We start from the raw sequence: 22,060 nt of genomic DNA, 5'->3' as shown, positions 1-22,060 counted from the left end.
CTAGAAACATCTTCTGCTGCACATTACAAACTGTTAGGTACAGAAGCACACACATGCAGCAAACCCCCCCCCCTCCCACAAGACTCTTTGGCCCACCCACATGACTAGTGATTTACTCTTATCTGCTGGAGCACAGGACTGAATTGCAGCGGAGCTAAAGAGGCATGCTGTTCAAACAAAGCCATACAGCAAGCCGAAACAACAACAGATGAGATGGTGGTACTGAAAAGCACTGAAAACATTATGTTCGTATTCATGCATTATATGAGTAAATGATTGAGTTTTCACTTCAAAACAGCTTAAAAAACAACAATTATGTTTCAATGAGTAAATTTCACAAAAACAGGTTCAGGTTCATTTGTTTTACTGTTAAAAAAAAAAAAAAAAAAAAAAAAGGCACCTTTAATGCATACACTGTAAATAAAAATGAATCATATTTTTACTATGATTTTTTACTGTTTTCTTATTAAGGTATTTCACAGAAAAAAAATATATAAATGTTATACATATACTGTAAATATAAATGCAGATATCATAAAAATGTATATCATTTTACATTAATAAAAATATAGTGTACACAACACTTGCATTTTATTTGGGTTTGTTTTTGTGATTCTGAATTCTGAATAATTTTGAATCATTATTGCGGTATGCAACTGTAATCAGACGTACTGGACTAGGCAAATGTTTATTGTCCATCTATGTATGAAATGATTGTTTACTGTCTTTTGTCTTTGTGAAGTACAGTACACTTGAGCTTGGGAAATGTGCAATATAAAATATACTATTATTTTACATATTTTTGTGATTTGTTTCCCTATTATTAAAAATGACAATTGAATTTATTATAATCATATATTAAAAATAAAAAAATAAAATGGACAACTCAACAATTCTCATTGTAGTGATTTTTTATTATTATTATTATTATTATTATTATTATTATTTTTATGATTCACACTGCATTCTGATTACCATTTTGATAAAAAATTATGCATAAAGAACAGAAAGTGTATGTCAAATGAACTTAAATCGAATGGAAATATTTCATAATTTATCTTTTTAAAGTATTTTTTACATAATAGTAATGACAATTACTATCTACTATCCACTAACTTAGGATTACTTTTTTGTGCATTACTGCTAATGTGAATTAGGAGAAAACATGCTTCATTCTCAACAAAATCTCACAATGAGTCAAAGTAAAAGTAAAAATACAATACAATCTTTTGAACATTCTCTAAAGTACAACTAATTTCTTCGGTTTGATTTTGTGGCGAACTCAACCTGCCCTGGACCAGCTTTTGTGAGATTCAACCCAACATTAACAAAGAAAATTGTTCTTGATGAATCACGTTCCCTTGTCTTCAATCAGTGAAAAAAAGTGAAAAACAGCTAACTCTCCTCACATGCTCAGAACAGAGATAATGTGAAAATGACAGTGGATTATTGCCTAATTTAGAAGAGAAGTAAAAGATGTTTGTTTTACCTTGGGGAGACCCACCTGGAAAAACTCGGCTATGGTGGCTACATGACTGGCACAGGCACACTTCCTAGCATCAGGCACATCTTCACCAACCTGAACACACGTTGTTATACATGTGTTTACTTAAAGAGCACAACTGCAGAGTATACATGAAAAAGTACTTTAGTACTTCAGAGTACTGGCAATATATAATTGTCTCAGACTGCTCCCTCAGGTAGTTACAACCACTGCATTCAGAAAACAAAAACCTGATAATCACATACTTTAAATTGAGGTGAATAATGTGTTCTACAGCAACCGTGATGTGCGTTTCCAGGGAAACAATTCATTTAAAGACATACTGCCACTTTAATAATTCAACTAACAACAGGTAGACTTCTCTGATCGGCACATATTGAAAATAATCAAGCTCACACAATTTCAAATAATTGCTTTGACATAAAGGGATGAAGAATACCAAGAATACAAAGTCCAAAACATGCTTGTAAATAAATGAACATAAGAAAATAATGATACATCTAAGAGTGTCTTTCATGACTACTTCGCTTTTTACAGTGGCAAGTACTTCAAAACATTGCTTTAAAATGGATGCTAAAATCTTGCCTGGAGGCTTGTTCTTTTATTTTATCTATTCTAAGCAATATTATCGAGTGATTCAGCCATAATTTTTGCCATCCAACTCATGTTTTAAAAAAAAACCCACAACGCCTTTTAAGTCGCTAACCATTATTCTGGCCCATATCAGCCTAACCACAAGCAAACAGAACGGATCTTCTAATTTAATCTTGGATTTTTAGCAAAATTGTAATTTTATAACTACTAATTCAGGATTGCGGAGGCTTCACGCAGAGTCTCCCACCGCCATCACAAAATTATTTCCTAATTTTGCATGATAAAAGAACGCATGTCTGATTTCAGGGCAGCACTGATGTTGATTGACTGTGGTTATGTTGACTGCTGTGTCTTTGTTGACCTCCAGATCTAGTGTTCTTGCTAACGGGTTTCAAAATTCACTGAACGCAGGTTGTTGCGTCATCTCACCCAGTTGATGAGGATGTAGCGTGGCAGGGCTGCGCTGGGCTCCTTCAGGCTGCAGAAACCGTACATGATCCGAGTGTTATCGAAGGTTACTGCAATCTCTGCCAGGCCGCCATCTGTAAAACACAACAATCACACTGTTTAGATAGAAAAGTCTGTTTTAGTGTACTAATTGCAGAAAAAAGAGAGAGAGAAAAAAGAAGTAGAATATTGTCTGTTTTGGTCTGACCACACAGTAATAGTACATCTAATCAAGTCATTTCATAACTACTAATTCAGGATTGTGGGGGCTTATGTGTGGGCTCCATCAGAAAATTATTTCCTGCCTTTGTAAGATAGTTGTTAGACCCATTCTAAATACATATAAATACATATCTTTAAAACATCCTTAAATGTTTGAAATATCCTTAAGATAAATTATACGTTTGTTTTCAAAAAGTACATTTTAAAAAGTTGTAGGAGAAGTTGATAAAAAAAGGAATAAATTTAACTGAAAATAAATTGAGATATTCCCTAATAACATAGCGAGTTTGTATATAAATTACTATAAATAAAAACAGGTTATACTTTATTTTAAGGTATGCTTGTTACAGTGGGATTCTACAAATAAAAATATTTAACATTTAGTGTATTTATATTTTATGAGAAATGTGTATATTCAAAAAAAAAATAGGATATGCTTTTACATTAAATATACTTCTATATAATATAAATTATCTTAATATAAATATATACATGTAAATATTTTATGAATACATACTTTAATGCGCGTGTCTTATATATATATATATATATATATATATATATATATATATATATATATATATATACATTGTGATGTAATTATTTGAGATTAATGATTGTCCAGCAGTGTAAATATGTAATATTAAGGCATTAGGCTGATAACCCCGACTGATTGGCTAGTTACTGCTTCTCATGAAAGATATACACAGAAATAGATCTCTAGAGAGTGTTCGGTAGATATAAAAATACATACACACACACCCACAGTCTTGTGGAAGTTCTTTCTTGTTCCGGAAAGAGGAAATTACACAAAGAAGTAGACACATAAGCCCACTACTTACTACCCACATAAAAAAAAATTTATTCCATGTGTATGATTTTAAGGTGCAATTTTCCCTAACGCTGTGTTCACTAAACTAATTTACATAAAATACCACTCTTGGTGATTTAACACGATAATTTGAAATTACACCTGGATAAATTGAATAATTGTGACTTTGAAATCCAACTGGCTAAGCTGTTTTATTTTTAGTATTTTCCATTCGTTATGCTGTCACCTGTTTTGTGCATAAAAAGCAAGAATGCATGAATGTCCCTGCTCTGCTTGGCATTGTTTTCATATTGTGCTGGTATTTTCAACATCATTAAGATACAATACTGTGTATGAAAATGGCACAAATACTTCAGAAACAAAAAAGCCAAGTATACGCTTCAAATAAACATTGCGGGAAATCTCTTGCAAACAGACTTTCCAGCTTCTGAATGGTGTTCTGTGTGCTAATCAACACGGCCCTTAATAATAACCTTCCATCAGTCACAGACTAAATGATTGTCATCAGTGTGAAATGACAGGTTTCCCTCCTCCATCTCTGAGGGAAATAGGAGACTGTGCGGCTTGATGCATTATAATAGTTTGAAAAACGCAGTGAGACTCGAACCTCCCGTGTTTCGGATCTGTACTTGGATGGTTTTATGAATATTTACAGTAGATATGCTGCAAATGAACGAAGACGTTTGTCTTTGCGCAACGCTAGCAGAGTTAATATCACATTTAATGCGTTTGGCCTCTGTCACGATACAGTCGCACAGTTGCATTCGCTAGCACAATCATGGTACATCAACAATACAAATGAATGTCATCAGTCACAAGCCGACAGCGTTATTGCTTGTGCATGACTACATTCTGGTTGGTTATTATTAGATCGTCTATATTTGGACAGGAAGTATGTTGAGACGTAGCCTACCTCCTGATGCAGACAGGATCAAATCGTTACTGTCATCTTCATATGTGTATAAGGCCCTGCAGCACAGAGAAAGAGGAATCATATTAGTAAAGCGACTATTCAATCAAAGACATCAGCAATGACATCAATAAATCAATACAAAACACTTATATTTAATATACATAATATTAGTTTTTTTTGACATTCTGTAAGCATGCCCAATTTATTAATACCATATTACTTTCTGGTCAGTATTCAAATGGATATTTGTATACCTTATATATATATATATATATATATATATATATATATATATATATATATATATATATATATATATATTTTTTTTTTTTTTTTTTTTTTCATATCTCAAAATTTTACATATGCAAATTATAATGCTGTGATGCCATTTAAGTTAACATTTTTTTATTATTAAAATGTATTTATTAAATAAAACAAAGTAATTGCCATTTATCAGTTATTAGCCAGTATGTGACCATAATTATTTGTTCCTTATTAAGAAAATCATAATTCTGGTTATATAGAACAGTAACAGCACAACTCTTCTCAAATAAGTGCATGAATTGAGGCATAATTCACATCCCCAGCACAATTGCTTTGGGACAAGTTAGATGCCCTGGTTTAAAACTTAGGGTTAGGGGTTTGCTCGAAGCAAGTACACAAAACACAATAAAAAAAAAACTAATGAAAAAGTTTTTTTATTTCCAGGTCAGTCCCATGCACAACCCTTTATAAAACTCATCTCCATGGTTTTGACAGACTGGAATGCATTCTATCCAGAGGGCCAAAGCAGTGCATTTAGGGTCAAGGGTGCCGTTAGCTCGGAGGAGAAAATGGCATTATCCTCTGTCATCTGAGAGCTCTGTGTAGGAGGATAAAATATGGAGCGCTAGTACTTGTTATTCTTTTAATAAAAGTGAAACTACTGCTTTTTCATCCTGTTTCACGCTTACCTGTAAAAGCAAAAATAATTCTGGTAACAACTGTGGATTCCAAACCGATATCTAGAGATATTAATGAATTGTGTATGCTCAGATAAAAACACGCGCCCCAGCTTTTCTAACATGCCAAGGCTTTGATGTTTCATTCTTTAAATAATGGAGGTAATCATTAACATATTGCAGTGCACGGCTAATCTCATTCCCCATCACTGCAAAATAATGAGTAGGAGTTTGGTGCTACGCTAGTAAGGACAACAAAGAGAAGAACAGAAGTTCTACTGCCGTAAGCTACAACATGAAGCATGGGAAATGGATGAAAATTGTGCCTCACGGTTTAGATGAACTGACGTGCAGCGTTGTGAATACACTGTCCCAAATCTATTTAAAACAAAAACTTTATGAAGTAAAAACTGTACTGACTTAACTGTATAATGTGCACTTGTAATGTAGATTAAATCTTAATTGTACAAGTGCATTTTCAACTACACTTTCAAAAAGTGCACTTTGCATTAACGTTACAGTAAATCCTTTACTAATCATTATGTTTTATTTAACTTTTTAATTAATTTTCTCTTTGTAATTTTTGTTAAATATTTTTGTTACTAGGGTGTTCCGAGTGTTGCTAGGCGCCAGATTTAGTCTCCATGATATTTTGGTCTGTAAATCCGTAGAACATTTAGTATTCACAAGGCTAAACTTGAGTCCAAAGCACAAGGATGATTTAAACACATAATTGCAAATTCTTTTAGGTACTGCCAATGGAAGTGGGGCATAAAATCCCAAATGCAGGACTTTCCTCACCCAGCTTTATCCTCCAGCCTTTAGCAGGCATTATACCGACAAAGAGACACATATTATAATGCAAACAATCATATGCAAATGATCTAGAGCACAGGGAGAGAAAAAGACATCTCTAAGCTGTGCAATGCTTGGCTAAAGCCAAGAGTAAAATTACTGCACGGATCTTCTGAAACATGAATCACGATGTTACTTGTTAATAGAACAAAACTAACAAAAGCGGTAGAACAAAACTAACAAACATGCCAAAAATGAAACGGTGTGGTTGAAGGACAGCAGGGTTGATTTGGATCTTTTTATTTTGGGGTTTAACTGTTCCCCATGTGTGTTAAAATTGCATACAATTGCCTATTTTTTTTGTAATTGAGCCTCAGCATCCAATGCATATTATGATAAGTTCTTTTGAAAGCAAGGTAATATTTGAGTTTATTAAAAGTAGCATTCAATTTCAAGATATATTAGTACCATATTACAAATTCACTGATAGTTGTTAATAGTGCATATCTAAATGTACATTTTTACATTTAGACATCATCATCTAAAGCTTATTTAAAGGGATAGTTTACTCATATGGTTCATTCAGTGTCATAATTAACTCCAGTGAAACCTCATTCGTGTTGAAACACAAATAAAGATTTTAATGAAACCTGAGAGAAAATCTTTCCAATACTCTGACACTTTGTAAAGTTTAGTTATAAAATAGTAAAGTCTTCTTAGGAGACACGACTGATACTCTTATTAAAAACAACTAATAATTCAATAATCTTGCTGAATGTAATCTTAAAACGAGCATACCCTTTTCACAATGATGTCATTCCTAAATTAAATCGACTAATTTAAAATCCTTGATTTTAGCATTTTATTTTACGTTTGTTCAGACAGAACAAATACAATCTCAGTTAAGTCATAATGCAAACAAATTATAACAGAAACAAATCGGACTTGTGTCCGTGTCATTAGAAAAAAATGTTGCGGAAAAAAACGGAAAAAAAAAGATTCTGAAGGAAGTTTGTAGGTGGTTACTAGCATTGCTTGAGGGTTGCTTGGGGGAGACCCTAAAGCAAAAAATACCTCTGATAGTAAGTGTACTAATGACTTGAGTGAATATATTTCTGCTGGACATTATTTGGGTTCATTAATGATTCTTTTAGTTATGCATGGGGTTGTGTTCATGGGATTGTGGTTTACGACCGATGCTCCTGAATAATGTGTAAAGGAGAATAACACTGGCCCACAGTGCACGGCCATGGATTATGTGCATCCAGTACAGAAAGATTTGAAAGAATCCATTCCATCACATGTGATTACTTGGATCCTGCAATTATTATGTGCAGTTATTATAGAGGAGCAGAAAATACATCACATGTTCTTTGGAAAATATATAGCCTACAGCACCAAAATAGACCTACTTGACTATGCTCTAATTGTTTTCTGTCTGAGTGGTCCCACAATTAAACATCTAGGGCAGAATCCTCAACCCTCCCCTTAACCAAATATCCCACATCAGTTCCTCTTTCATCACCTCTCCCCAAACCATTTCCTCACTACCAAATATCACCGTTCCCGTCAGGGGCCCCAGCCTGAGTCATTAGGTCCCCGGCTCATTCACAGTCTGTTTCAAGATCCCCCAGCTAACATAACGGCACAAAGAAAAAAAAAAAAAACACAGGCATGGTAAAGATGGGGAAATATTAGTAAATAAGAAATACCGCAAATGTCACTGTCACCGAAACGATATCTGGGAAAATAACAGCGTTTGCTGTTTCACTTCTATAAATATTCCATTTAAAACGGACTCGTTTTATTATTCATAACAGACTCTCATGACCTAGAAACGCGGCTCAGAGCGTCAACGAGCCCAGAGTGAAGCTGAGTGCGATTTGCTCAAGCCCCTGAGTGGGAGGCCTCCTCTATTGTCTCGCAGGGTGGGAATCATGCGAACAAATTCTCTGAAGCCACGCTTATTAAAACATTCCCTTTTATGTGAATGAAATGTTGCTACATTCTCACCATATCAACAGCACATAACCTGCGACGGTGACGTAATGCTCATTCGTCCAGATGTATTTATTTATTCAAAAATACATTTCGATGCAAATCCAAACCACATGCAACATCTTGAACTCTTCTGTGATGAGCATAATCTCTGAACTATAATATTTTTGATTTTTAGTGACATAAAGCCAAAGTGAACTAACCATCCTGCTATTAAATTAGATTAAATTATACATATATAAAATGGTTGATCAAATCAAGTCATGTGATAAGTAAAATCAATGTGGTCCACACAACATACAGAAAAAAAAAACATTAAACAGTACAATATCATGACAAAACAGCAATGATACCATATGAGGGCACCTGCAGACCTTCTTCATGAAGTCAAAGTCAAAAAGTCTTCTAAAAATGTTCCAAAAGTATATTAAACCAATTAAATGAGTGTATACGCTCAAATATATTTCCTAACATTAAATGAATTCTATGTAATATATAAAAGGTCTTTGAACCCATATAATAAATACAAAAAATTGGCACATTTCTAAAGTATAGTAGTAGCATACAGTATATAGTAGTTTTAAAATATTATTTTTAATTTTATTATTCTAAACACCCTTGTATGTCACTGACCCTATTATATGAAAGCTTTAAGCAAAATATAGGTATATGCAAGTGACTTTTCACATTGTTGATTGCATAGCAGACACAGAAATGGCCAAATTAAAAGGTATCCCAAAGGAAGAGAAAAGAATGTGCACGGAATTTAGTCAATTCGGCATCGCTGCAATTAGTTCCATTCTAGGCTTCGGAATTCATTCTCAACCATGTCATTAAAATTACCCTGCTGCACGCCTAAGCAGGGGCTACTAATCCGATTGTTTCTCAGAGGGTCGCCGTGTCCAATCTGCCCCATACCCATGACAGGGCTCTTTTTTTTCCAGGAAGCCAAAGCAATCAAACATTTCGGAAATGTTGCCTACAGCCTCACAAACTGATACCACATGTGTAATACATCTAGCCTCTATGAGAAACAAGACACAGGTAATTTTCTCTAAAGTGAGTGCACATGTCCCTTAAAGCAGTACTGAACTTTTCTTTCCTGTTATGCAGAAAAGGCAGAAGAATTGTTTGCGACACAGAAAAGAAAAGGTCAGAGGTTTAATAGTTCACGCGTTTCATGTGGAAATGAATATGTCGACATGGGAGAGAAGGCTGTGATAAGAGATTTCATTAAACATTATCAAGTGCGCTCTGAGAAAGAGCACTGATACTGACATTATATTTACATTTATATTTTAGTCAATGGAATAGAAGCAATTAAAGATTATATAAATTGATATAAAAAGTAGATTAGCGACCAACAAACAATCATAGTATACTATAGCATATAGTTTACAAATATAAAATATGGATCAGAAAAATATACAAAAATGTTCATTTAACTTGTCACTGGAGCAGTACCTTGAGTTAATAATATGAACCATTAATGTACTAGTGTACATTTTTTTTAATAAATGGTTAAAGCACAAAGATAGCCATTTTTTAAAGATACAGTATTAGCATTATTACTCTATTGTTGACTCTATTGTTAAATTATAGAGAATAATTAAAACACCTCATTAAATCAGTCTTTTCAACATGGTTCATTATAATGATCCATCCCTGCAAGCTCTCGAGTGGCAGAATGATAAGTTGAATAATATTTGACATATTTGATTGCTATCTTATATTATTGTTACAGTAACTGAAATTACAGGAATTGTGAAATTTCAGTTGAAAATGACTTATTTTTTAAAATGTAATGTAAAATACCAACTAACTTGCTGATCAATAAACATTTCTTATTATTATTATTATTATTGTTGTTTATTATGCTAAAATACTTATGTACTTTTTATCTTGGCCATCTTGTATAAAACAAAAACACGAGCACACCTACTCTGACACTCACACACAGATACACACACACACACACACACACACACACACAATCTTTCCATTCTTTTGTGACGCAATTGCCTTTCTGTGAAATAACAAAGCTCAGCAAAATGTCCAGCCACAGAGGAGCTCATGCAATTAAATTCAGTGGATGAGAATCAACTGTGGGCGGTAGATTCTATCTAAATATAATTATCAAAGGAAATAAAAATATCATCATTTAAAAGAGGCTGATACAGCAAGTTCAGATGAAGAAAAGATGCAATCCTAAACCACAGTTTTTAAACCCATTATGTCAGCAAGCCTAAAAACACCAGCAACACCGGGGCCATTTTAGGTAACAGGTTTTTGTTTGTTTGCTATTTTTAGTGAGATCCACTTTATTGAAAATAGATCATATAAATGTAAGATCTTAACTTTGTTATATGCAGAAATCTTTCAGTAACTGGAGAAGACGAATGACAAATAATTGGAAAAAGAATATCAGAGTTTACATCACCTATTCTCACAGTATATAGAAGGACCTGGCAGGTCCATTTATAGGCCACACTTAGCACCATCAGCCATGTGCATTTATACATGCCCTACGTTTGATGTACTGAAGAGACAGACATTTTAACTGGACCACAAATTGAGAGAGAAAAAAGGAAAGGCTCATTAAAGGGAAAAGTGACATGCATTTCAAAGAGCGAGGAAGTGCCGAAGATAAAGAAATGGCCTGAAATAGAACACTACTTTTCGTTCTCGGCTCTTGCTTGATTATGGCTGATGCTGGATTATAGTCCAGCAGTAAATCATCACCTCTGTCCCATGGCCAGATAGGAGTTCTTTTCCAACACTCTGCCCAGATGTTCATTCAAATAATCTGTAAAGCCTCAGAAAACAGAGATTGAAAATATGATGAAAAAGACAACATTGGGGGGAAAAAAAAGGTTATTCTAGCATGATGTAGACATTTGTATGAAGAAATGAAAAGAGACGGGGGAAGGGCTTAATCCAAATAAATGATTGAATGTATGATAAACGCTGCAGGGAAAAAAAAATATTCTAGCATAGTGAAATTTATGCTCTATGGAGAAGGACATTCTACCTTGAAAGAAAAGTAACATGCAGCTTACTGTCACCCTGCTGCCGACCCCATCTAATAAACCTCAAATAAGCCAAACTCTGCAGTTTCATTTCTCAGGCAGGCAGCATCAGAATTAGTATGGCAAGAATATAAGGCACTCTTCAAAACGTCTATTGTGTTTTTAGAAAAATTAGGACTGCGTTAATAATCAAACTAAAACCCAAAACTACAACATGGCTTAGTGTGATTATCACATTGCAAAGGCTGTGATTTAATCAAGTAATTAAACTTGTAATGAGAAGCATATAAAATAGCTGGTGCCAACAAAAGAGAAGCTTCATGTGGTTTCATGCCAAAATAAAAGCTTGATGGTTTTGAGTTATAATATTAGTATGATCATTTTTATAGCTGTACGGCAAAGCAAATTTTTTTTATTTAGTAATAAATCTTTGGAGCTTTAAAAAATATATATTATATGGAGCTTTAAAAGTATATATATTATATGGAGAAAAATCTTTTGAATGAACTATCCCTTTAATTAAACAGGCCATATACTCTTAAAAAGGTCTGTGGACTGGAAGGAGGGGGGAAAACAGACGAGGAAAAGAAAGAAAGGCATAGAGAAAGAAGCAGATGGAAGCATCTGGCAGTGTAAGCCTGCGGGCTGGAGGAGAGAGTCGGGGAGGATGGGTCATGAGTTGAAAGGGGTCAGGGCGACACGTGGCCACCACACTGACAGCTGTCAGCAGGACACAGCATGACAAAGGGATTCCTAACCAGGCTGTCAGCAAGTCTCAATATAATGTGTGAAAATTGCACATATACTCACACATAGGGTACTGTTATTCACACTTCTCGAAATAAGAAAATGGAGATTCTGTTGCTGAGCAATAGTACAATTGGGAGCATGCCCATGTTTTTTTGGCAGATTTTCTTGTTTTCACTGTAAATGGAATACACATGCTATTTTTACATCACCAGTTCATATCAGTATTCAATCGGGATGTATAGTTCCCACTAATGTAAGCTAATATTGGACAGATTTTTTAGGATTATTAAAATGATATTAGATGCCCCAAATCTATATTGTTGTATTTTCATTGTACTTTAATTAGTTGTACTGTATATAAATAAATTCAGTGTGCCATATAGTGTGTATTGCGTAATGTAAACTCAATAATGTATATTTCGTAACATATTGATTGCTTATTAGTACTTATAAAGCACATATTCTGCATGACTATATTCTACATCCCTAAACTACCCAATACCTAAACAAGTGCCTTACTAAATGTTAATCAGCAGTAATTTATGAGTTTATTGAGTTAAACCATTAGTAATGGTTTGTTAATAGCGAGAACAAGACCTTTTTTGTACAACACTGCCATTACATTGCATATAGAATAAAAAAGTTAAGTGATAACAAAAGGATTTAAAGAAAACACATCTTCTATACATTTATATTAATTTTAACCTAAAAAATGTTAATTATTGCCTAAAAACCTAATAAACACGCAAGGAATCCTTTGCTTTATTATGATCAGACATGTGTCTCATCACCTTCTCTTTTCCCAGACAGTTTTTTTCAGACTATCTTAAAATCCCAGAATCAATAATTTAAGCTCAACCTCCGCAGCAAAAGTGTTCACTGCAAGAAGTGAAAAGCCCCTGACTTATTCATGACAGGAAGCCCCCTCCCTTTACCGCAAAGAAAGGAAAAAGACAAGGGAAGGGAGATGGGGGAGGGGTGATGAGATGAAAAAAAAAGCAAAATCAATAGCTGGATTTGAGAAAGAGGTGAACCACTACAGACATCTGCTAGCCTGAGCCAAACTGTCCCAGTAGCCAGCTGAGAGAGCTTTTCACAGGGGGATGGCAAACAGACAAAGCTTGGGGCAAATTTAAATGAATGTACAAACAAACCATACATATTTAAGTAACTATAATCTTAGTCCATGTGTATTCCAGCTGATTGTGTGCACAAACACATACAGGTGCACACAGACGCACATGCATTCACACTCACACACACGCACATGCATTCACACACACACACTCTTCTCTACCCTCACTTCAGAACAAGTTAAAGCTTGCCCTCTCCTCTACTCCCAACAGAGCATCATTAGGACAGCCAGCAGCATCCCTGCCGTTACCATGGTGATGCTGGTCCAGGGGCGTCCCTCTGCTAGAGGGGTGTGTTCATGCTCCATTCTGTATCGACAGCAATAAGATGTTTCACAGTGGGCCGTACACACACACACACACCGTAGTATGCAGTGTGTTAGCCAGATAACACAAGCCAATTCAACACACTAGAAACACATGTGTTTTAAACCCATTATGTGTGTAGAACTGTGATGACTAGTAGGAAAAAAATTATTTTTTGTCTGAAATGATATGAATATTTTTCTAAATTAGACTAGAATTAGTGAAGTGCATGCAGGCCGTTGAGCAGTACATTTAACCTATAGTTAGTTTGAAATAAATGTATTTTAAATATATAGCTTTTTACTTGGATAGCAGGAATCAATAACAGTAAGTAAATAACAACAATAATAATTATATGAAGTGTCAACCGCACAGATAATTAATTTATTTAAAGGGCTGGTTCACCCAAAAATTTAAATTCTGTCATCAAAGCATGAAGCTGCTAATGAAATTATATATATACAGTTATGTCCTCCTTTAAATCTGAAAAAGATAAAATGATACCAGACTGGACAAAGCAGCGTCAGCGTAAAAGCATGTGATTTGAAAACATCTCTTGTGCTTTGGAATGGAGTGGAATGTGGGGTGTAATTGTTCTTGTGGTCCGAACAAGTAGGTCATTTTCATTCGAGCACAACATTTGTGTGTGTGTGTGTGTGTGTGTGTGTCTGCATGTGCATGTCGATGTCTATTTGTCAGTTTGAGTGCAAGCTGCTGTCTTAAGATGTCTTGTCACAACTAGGCCCAGTTGAGGCTGTAGCTCATTTGCAGTTGTAAAATACATCAACACTGTATTTCAACACTGTACAGTATGTCTTTGAAGAAAAATTGTTACATAAAAACATCACTTTATTATTCAAGAATGGCTCCACGTTTAATACAGAGGTGACATTACCCATACACAGAATATCAGGATATACAGGGATATCACACTGTTGTCATAGCAACCAGAAATTCCCATAAAATGCATAGGGGAATACTTCTATGCAGAGCCTAAAATGGCTGAACTGCTATAATTTGCTGCTAGGCATTGCTCTCGACTTCGAATATTTTGGAGATTTATCTGCTAATGTTCTGGAAATACCCAGCAGCTGTGTACCGCTCAGAAATTATGACTGTGACAAAAGAGAAAGCTGCAGTAATAACAATAGCATTTTGTAAAGCTAATGATCTTTCCAGATTTTGATGCACCGTGTTTTCCTGACAAACCTATCACAAGTGCTTTAAAAACTGGATCATATTTGTCACACATATGGAAAACACATTTGGCAAAAACTCTCATGGGTGGAAAAGCCTTATGCTGACTATGACAAATATTCCTCCAGGAAAGATGATCACAAAACCTGGTTTATTTTCTGCACATCATTACATAAGGATCCTCGTTGCAAAAGAAATAAGTGACTGGAAAAATATGCTGAGGGCTGCAGGTTTGTTGGCCCTGTTTCGGACATGCTGGGCCGGAGCTTAGTCACATAGCATCTCTCAGCATCTCTTTGAAGAGTGTTTAATGAAGGCCTTTAGTCTGCAACTCAAACCATGACAAACATTTCCAATTGTGACTGCATGTAAACCAACTCAATAGGGGTGTATGAATGATTTAAATTCTTTGTCCGTTTTTTAAACATTACAGCCAATATGAAATCAAATGGGATATTATTCAATGAGAAAAAAACACCCAATGTGAGCATTGACGATCAGGCCTGGATTCATGTTATTTAATAATTAAATGAAGCATGGTATTTACAAGATGTTTTCATGTAATACCTTGGCTCTTTTACACACATACAGACTTTTCTGGAAATTTACCAGTGAAATCAAAGACTCATCAAATCAAAGACAAAAATATCAGCTCCACAAATTTGCCAGATGTTGTAACATTATTGGTGAATTGCTGGTAAATGTACAAAGATATTGTAAATATTGCCATTTTAACAGAATTTCCCAAGTAATAAGACATGTAACAATTAACACAACTCAATATAATATGATTCATGATACTGATTTCACAATTAGATTTTCTCACATTTTCTTAAACAAAATTAGATTTAAGACAAATTGAAATAAAAAGGTGTCCCTTTATTATTTCTCAAACTAAATGTTGCACATTTCGTTGTAAAATTGAAATGTGTCACATAACTAAACTAAAACAAAGCCAGCACTGCATTTTAATTATGATCCAAACACAGATGCTGCATAAATGCAGAATGAGCAGTTTTTCATTTAAATGTTATCATTTTGAAATTTTAAGCAAAACCAGAATGGTCTGACCATAGCGTATAGACATAGCTTAGAGACTACTGCACAAAACATGTGTAAGAAACAAAAGTAGCAGGTGGGCTAAATGAGAGCATAAATTCTATCTCTGAGAGCAGGTGGCGCTTGCAGAAAAGAAGCAATACAGCTTTTTCTTGGTTAATGCTCAAACATCCAAGATAAAAAAATTCCATCCAAAGTTCCCCTCAGAGATACACTCATATAAACACCCATCCCTGAATGTATTGTGATTCGTTTAACATATTACTTATTTTATTGATTTTCAATCAGCTCGGGACGCATCATAACATTCCTATAAGTTATACCATAATAATTTGTGATAGTAGACAATGCAAACTGTGTCCCGTTATGAGAATGGATACACATGAGTTAGATCTGGTTTGATTTTTAGAATCCAGTGACTTTTAAAGTATTTTGGCTGTAATTGACTTTCTAATGGAAATTACAACCAATTGTAGATCAACACCTCATCAGTCAATCATTGTTTTGTATGAATACCACAGATTATAAATAACCTCTTCAACTGCAAAGGCATGACGTTTCCCAGAAAAAACGATGAATGAAGACTTATCCATATGGTGACCTCGAGACAAGTAGATTATGACAACTCAGATAAATACAGTCAAAGTCTCACCTGCCTAGGCAGTGTGGTGAGCCAAAACAAAGTTTTCTCAGGATATCCAGATATCTACGGGGAAAACTCTTGAGCTCTTCCTGGATTAAAATACCTCACATGTTATGCTCCTGTTTCAGGGACATGCCGAAAAAATAAACTAGAAGTGATGAGGCATTGGAGACTGTCTATGAGGCATGTGAATCATACGAACATCTCTGGAAAATCTATGGCCTGTAATCAGGAGCAGCCTGTTCAAAATTGCGGTGAAGAATGAATTCGAGCTACACATGCTTCAATGGTACGTTCTCAAACCATTCCAGAGGCCGATCAACCGCTCTGCCAGGCCAGAAAAGAAAGCAGTGTATGTAACTGGTATGAAGTTGTTTGTGACAGCCAGACATATGGAAGGGGTGTATCTGCGTTATGTTGCCCTTTGACCCATAGCTAGAACGTGGTGACATCAGTCCCTCGGCTTGTTTAGTCATCGCCCTGTAAGACTAGAAGAGAGGGCCTGAGCAGGGATGGTGAATACCCGAAAGCATTTCTTCAGTCTGGGAATGTGAGTATGTAGAGGTGTATTAGCATTGGGAGGAGGTCAAGAAGCTGGGAAAATACCCTTATATAGTCATGGGTACAGCAAGGCACTGGAATCCATGAGGAAATGACCATGTGTTGCTAGAGAAAATGCTACTGGTATCAATAAATCAGGCAAATACAAGCCACCTGCAGAGCTATCTGCTTTCATTACCACTTCAGTGCAACAGCGAGGAATAATTATTTGTAATTGCTGTGATTACATGGGCTTCGCAAAGTTTTCCGTTTTTGAGTTTCTGAGTGATAGGTTAGAAGGTAGAGAGGCACAGGGACACCCAAGAATGCGCAGATTGGGTGGGGGAATGAAGATTTTCCACAACAGAACACGGATGAAAACAGCTCAGCCACTCCAGAGGCTTCTAGTGACTGTGGCACAATATAGGGTGGAGGGGCATCCAAAATACACTACTGGTCAAAAGTTTTAAATGTTTTTGAAAGTCTCTTACACTCACTAAGGCTATTTGATACAATGCAATACATATATTGTAAAACATGATTGCAGCTCAAAAAATGTTTTCAGTATATTTTAAAGCGCAGTTGATTCCTGTAAGTTAGCTGTTACTCTAAACTTCAATGTCACATGATCCTTTCCACATTCCAATATGTTGATTTAGTGCACAAGATTTTTTCTGCTCATGTGTGTCCAAAACACGATACACTACCAATGATAGATAGATAGATAGATAGATAGATAGATAGATAGATGTACATATTCTTTTAAAAAATCTGCTTCTGAAATAACATTTGTTCTGACTGAAAATCCTGAAATACCTCACAATAAAAAAGTAAAATGTGAAAAATGTCAACTTAAACATATCCACCCCAGCTCACACATTCACACATAAATAACAGCATACAGAGATGCATTACTGTAGAAACGGGGTCACAGGGTCCTCATGGAGATCGGGTCACATCCCATCAAGCATCAGCGCTGCTCTGACTCAAACTGTGAAAGCCATAAATACCCTCTCCAGCACTTACTGCTTACTCAAACTCTCTAGATTCAGAAATACTACACACATTGTGCACACATAAACAGTGTATATTAGTCTTTTTAACAGCTGAGGTTTTTCATGCCTGCACACACACACACACACACACACACACACACAGTTACATCTGTTTCATTCAGCTAAGGGATGAGTGATAACTAAAATAACTTTTCATTCTACAAGAGTTTCTATAATTAGGGAACCCACGCCTCTTCAATGGGTTGTATTAATGTAGAACCGGCAGGAAAATTGCATTGATTTGAAATAGGAAGAAATAACTGCTTGAAATCATTCATGTCAAAGGCCTTATGTGGAGTTATCCAAAGAGAGATGAATATCTATTCTTGGAACAGTGTAGATCAGTCCAGTAAAATGAGAAAAAAAAGTAAAAAAAAGAAAAGAAGTTCAGAATGTACTATAATGTATATAAAAGATTTAAAGAAGAGAATGAACAGATTTGAGAAAGATTTCTGTCACTTAATGCCAAGTCTAATTGTCAGTCCAGGGTAATTAAGGCGTAACTTCTGCCGCATCCAATCACAGCTGACAAACTCACATTGTCATTTAAATGAGGCTGTTCATCTGCATAAAAGAGCATCTCCACTATTCATTAAACAAGTTGTGCTACTGCCACATCAAAGAAAAAAAAAACAAAGGAAGTGATTAAAGTGCAAGTTAATTCCCATGCTTGCGGGTACAGCTGCCTGTTTGTCCGCAGTCACCATTGACAATGCTGGAGTTAATGTCATTCCCAAAGAGATCCACCCAAGATATTATTTCTTCTTACAAAATGTATGTAAAGAGAATTGAAACTAACCCGAGTTGATGGCACAAGGACTGCAGTAGTAATGATGACCTTGCTCTGGAGATAAGACATCTGAGATGTGCTTATGAATTTGAGATCCTTTAAATTAATTTTAAATTGTTTTGCACTGATAATACATAAAACATGTTTTAATAATCTTTTGTCATGCTTTAAAGACGTACACTTATTTTGATGTGATAAATATTGCAAGCATTTATGGTAAAATATGCTTTAATGTAATTTCTTATAGTTTACATGCATCGTACATTTAAAAAATAGCAATTCTAAAGTAATTCTAAAATTACATATAATGCTACTCTTTAGCCTTACTAAATACTTGATACCTAAATTAATCAAATAGTAATTTTTAAGTTCCATGTATTGTATTTAATATAAATTTAAATTATAATACATTTTTATTTGATCGTGAAAAACATCTCTCTATTCTCCTATTTGATACTGTTCAGTGCTTTGATAAAAAATACTATATATTAATTGCTATATGAATAAAAGTGATTAAACCATTACCTTTGACCACATTAAAGCAGATTTTTTAATTATAAGTACAATAATAAATACTCTGTGCATTTCTGTTTCACAAGGTTTTTATAGCCTCAGACAGGAGAACATTAACTGACTAACAAAATGGATGTAGGAGGTTTTGTAAGGATTAAGTTTACCCATTTCTATTTACCTTCATTTTATACTGATATTGCTGTACTAAGAAATGTTTATGCATTTACAATGTGGCGCTGACAAGCCCTAATCATTTTTTTCCATTATCTCTGCAAAAAATCATCCATCACCCAATGGTGACCACTTATTGGACTATAAAGCATGTTTGGACAGCCACTTTTCAAAACAAAAAAAAAATCAGTTTGGATGAGTAATTCACTGAAAGAATGCTATGAGCAAACTTAACCTAGTCACTAATTTTCATTTGACTGACCATTCATTGAAATAGCTGCACAGGGATGTTGCCAAGATGGCCACAGAGTAGACCAACTGGCTCATTCAAGTCCAGGCCAAGACCGAGAGCAGAAAAGGGTCAAGACAGAGCCTACATTCTCCTGAGTCCAAGACCAAGACATAATGGTCTTGAAATTAAAACCACTTTTAGATCAGCTCAAATTTTTTTGGAACTTTTTTTAATATCACAACAGTCCTAAATTTCATTACAATCGGGTATGTCACAGAACAATTTTAGACCCTTATTCTGTAAATGTTGTCGTAATTCACTTGTAGCCCTATCCATAAGTTTATTGTGTTATTTCCATTTCACCTCATCACCTCTAAGCATTTAGTGCTTCACTCCACTAGGTGTTTATTCCCTCAGCTTCCTGTTGCTCTGAAGTCAGCATGACTGTGCTCCTTTTCAGTGTCAGAACTAAAACTGACTGCTGAAATGTGCAGGATATGGCCCAGCCTTACCAATAGCAGATGGTCAGCTGTAAACAAGGTTTGCGGACAGAATCGGCAAACAAAACCAAGCTGACAGGCTTGTCTTCAGGCTGTTGCCAAGAAGACCGTTACTGAACTAATCGGAGGTCTCTCATTTGCTTTGGAGAAAGCCAGCTTCACTCTACAATGGTTAGGCAAGGTTTCATATGAAATTATTGTCCAGTTCCCTTCGGATAATCAGGTTTCAAGACAATGAAACTTCTCCTTTCGCGTACAGCCGCAAAATGCAATGTCCTGTTTCCAGGAACTCATAGTCCATTTTATCCCATTACATGAAGTGACACTATGTCTTTGCTGCAGTGATGTAAGAGAGTGATTATTTTACGAGTTTTAATATCTAGGGCGCATACCCAACTGCATTTTTAGGCTTAACAGCATGGGCTGTTCTCCCACAGCTTACGGAAAAGAAAAGCATTTTAGTATACGTTTACTTATTACATAAACACGATACTTTAAAGAACAGAATTAAGCGCAAACTGGATGCAATGATTTCTTACACTTAACGGTTAGACATAAATGTACAAAGAATGAATTTTATAATAAATGCCATAACTTGATTAAACAATTATTTCAAATGCACTATGAAGTAAAACTTTTAATTGGACATTGTCATAGTGTACTTTTTTAAAACTGTACTTAACTGTGTTAAATTTGCAGTCATAAAAATTTACTCTTCTTTACACTTTCTATAGGGGTACTACTTAACATAGCACTATATAAAAACATGTATCTTCTCTGGAAAGTTTTATTCAGAAAACTCAACAGCATGCAGTCTTGTACCTTTTGAAAAATGTACTGTTCTGGAAAGTTACAAATTGTTCCTGTACCAATCCCCAACGACAAAACACATTTAATATTAATACTGTATTTAAGGGGCTGCTAGTTATCCCTAATAAGTAAGAATGTGCCTTAAAAGGTAAACTTTAATAATTCCCAAGTGAAATTCTCATTTCATGTTGCATGCATCCCACATTTGGTCCAATTTAGCCGCCCTGGTCTCATGTGGTCATGATATCACTGCACAAGCAGGCGGTTCAGTTTTGTGGTGGCTGAGGTCATAGTCACATTCCATGTTACCCATTTCATGCCGGCTGATGATGAGCTTCGATACTAATGCTAACGGCAGATTAGTATTCTTTTTTTTTCACTTGAGTCACAAGAGACAAGGACGATTCTCGCTAATGTTTTTTTCTGATTAGGACACTCAAATCTTTTCAGACAGCCATTAAAAAGGCGGGCTGGTCTATGGGGAGACAGTTTGCTCCTTGAGCTGAAGAGCTAGGTCTGAATAATGCAAGTGTTATTTATCCCAAGCAGAAGAATACAAGAGCTGTCTTGCAAGGTCAGTAGCCTTACATGTGCAAAACAATCAGGCCAGTCACGTTAACCATTTGCTTTTCCTCCAGGCAACAGTATGCCTGTCACTCTCAGCAATGGATTTCAATAGGCAACTGATATCGGATAGAGAGAATTAATGTCGATTCACAGCAAAAAATATAACTATAAAAATAAAAGTTAGTTACATTATATAAAAAAAAAACATTCTGAAAGTTATCTTTTATGTCATTATATTGTTACAGATGTGATGTGGCTTAAAGGAATAGTTCACAAAGATCCCAAAGACTCCCAAAAATATTAATTATTACTCAACCTCATGTGATCCCATATGTATATGTATTTCTTTCTTCTGTGGAACACAAGAGTTATAGAAAAGTAATCAATCCATATAATGCAAGGCCTCTTAAAGGTGACACTTAAATAATAAAGCAATGTTAATGCAGCATTAATTCACATGTAAACAAATTGTAAAATTCAGAAAAGAATTGATGTGCAAAGAAAACTGCAAATTTTTTT

At 35.1% G+C, this 22,060-nt stretch overlaps 1 pseudogene; it reads right to left on the bottom strand.

Moving 5' to 3' along the window:
* The window catches only part of LOC122355761, a 59,695-nt pseudogene that overhangs the window by 14,033 nt on the left and 23,602 nt on the right, over positions 1-22,060 (bottom strand).

This window comes from Puntigrus tetrazona, chromosome 12 (genome assembly GCF_018831695.1).
Source record: "Puntigrus tetrazona isolate hp1 chromosome 12, ASM1883169v1, whole genome shotgun sequence".
NCBI classification, from domain to species: Eukaryota; Metazoa; Chordata; class Actinopteri; order Cypriniformes; family Cyprinidae; genus Puntigrus; species Puntigrus tetrazona.
The sequence above is the reverse complement of the archived record's forward strand: the minus strand, read 5'-3'. Positions and strand labels throughout refer to the sequence as shown.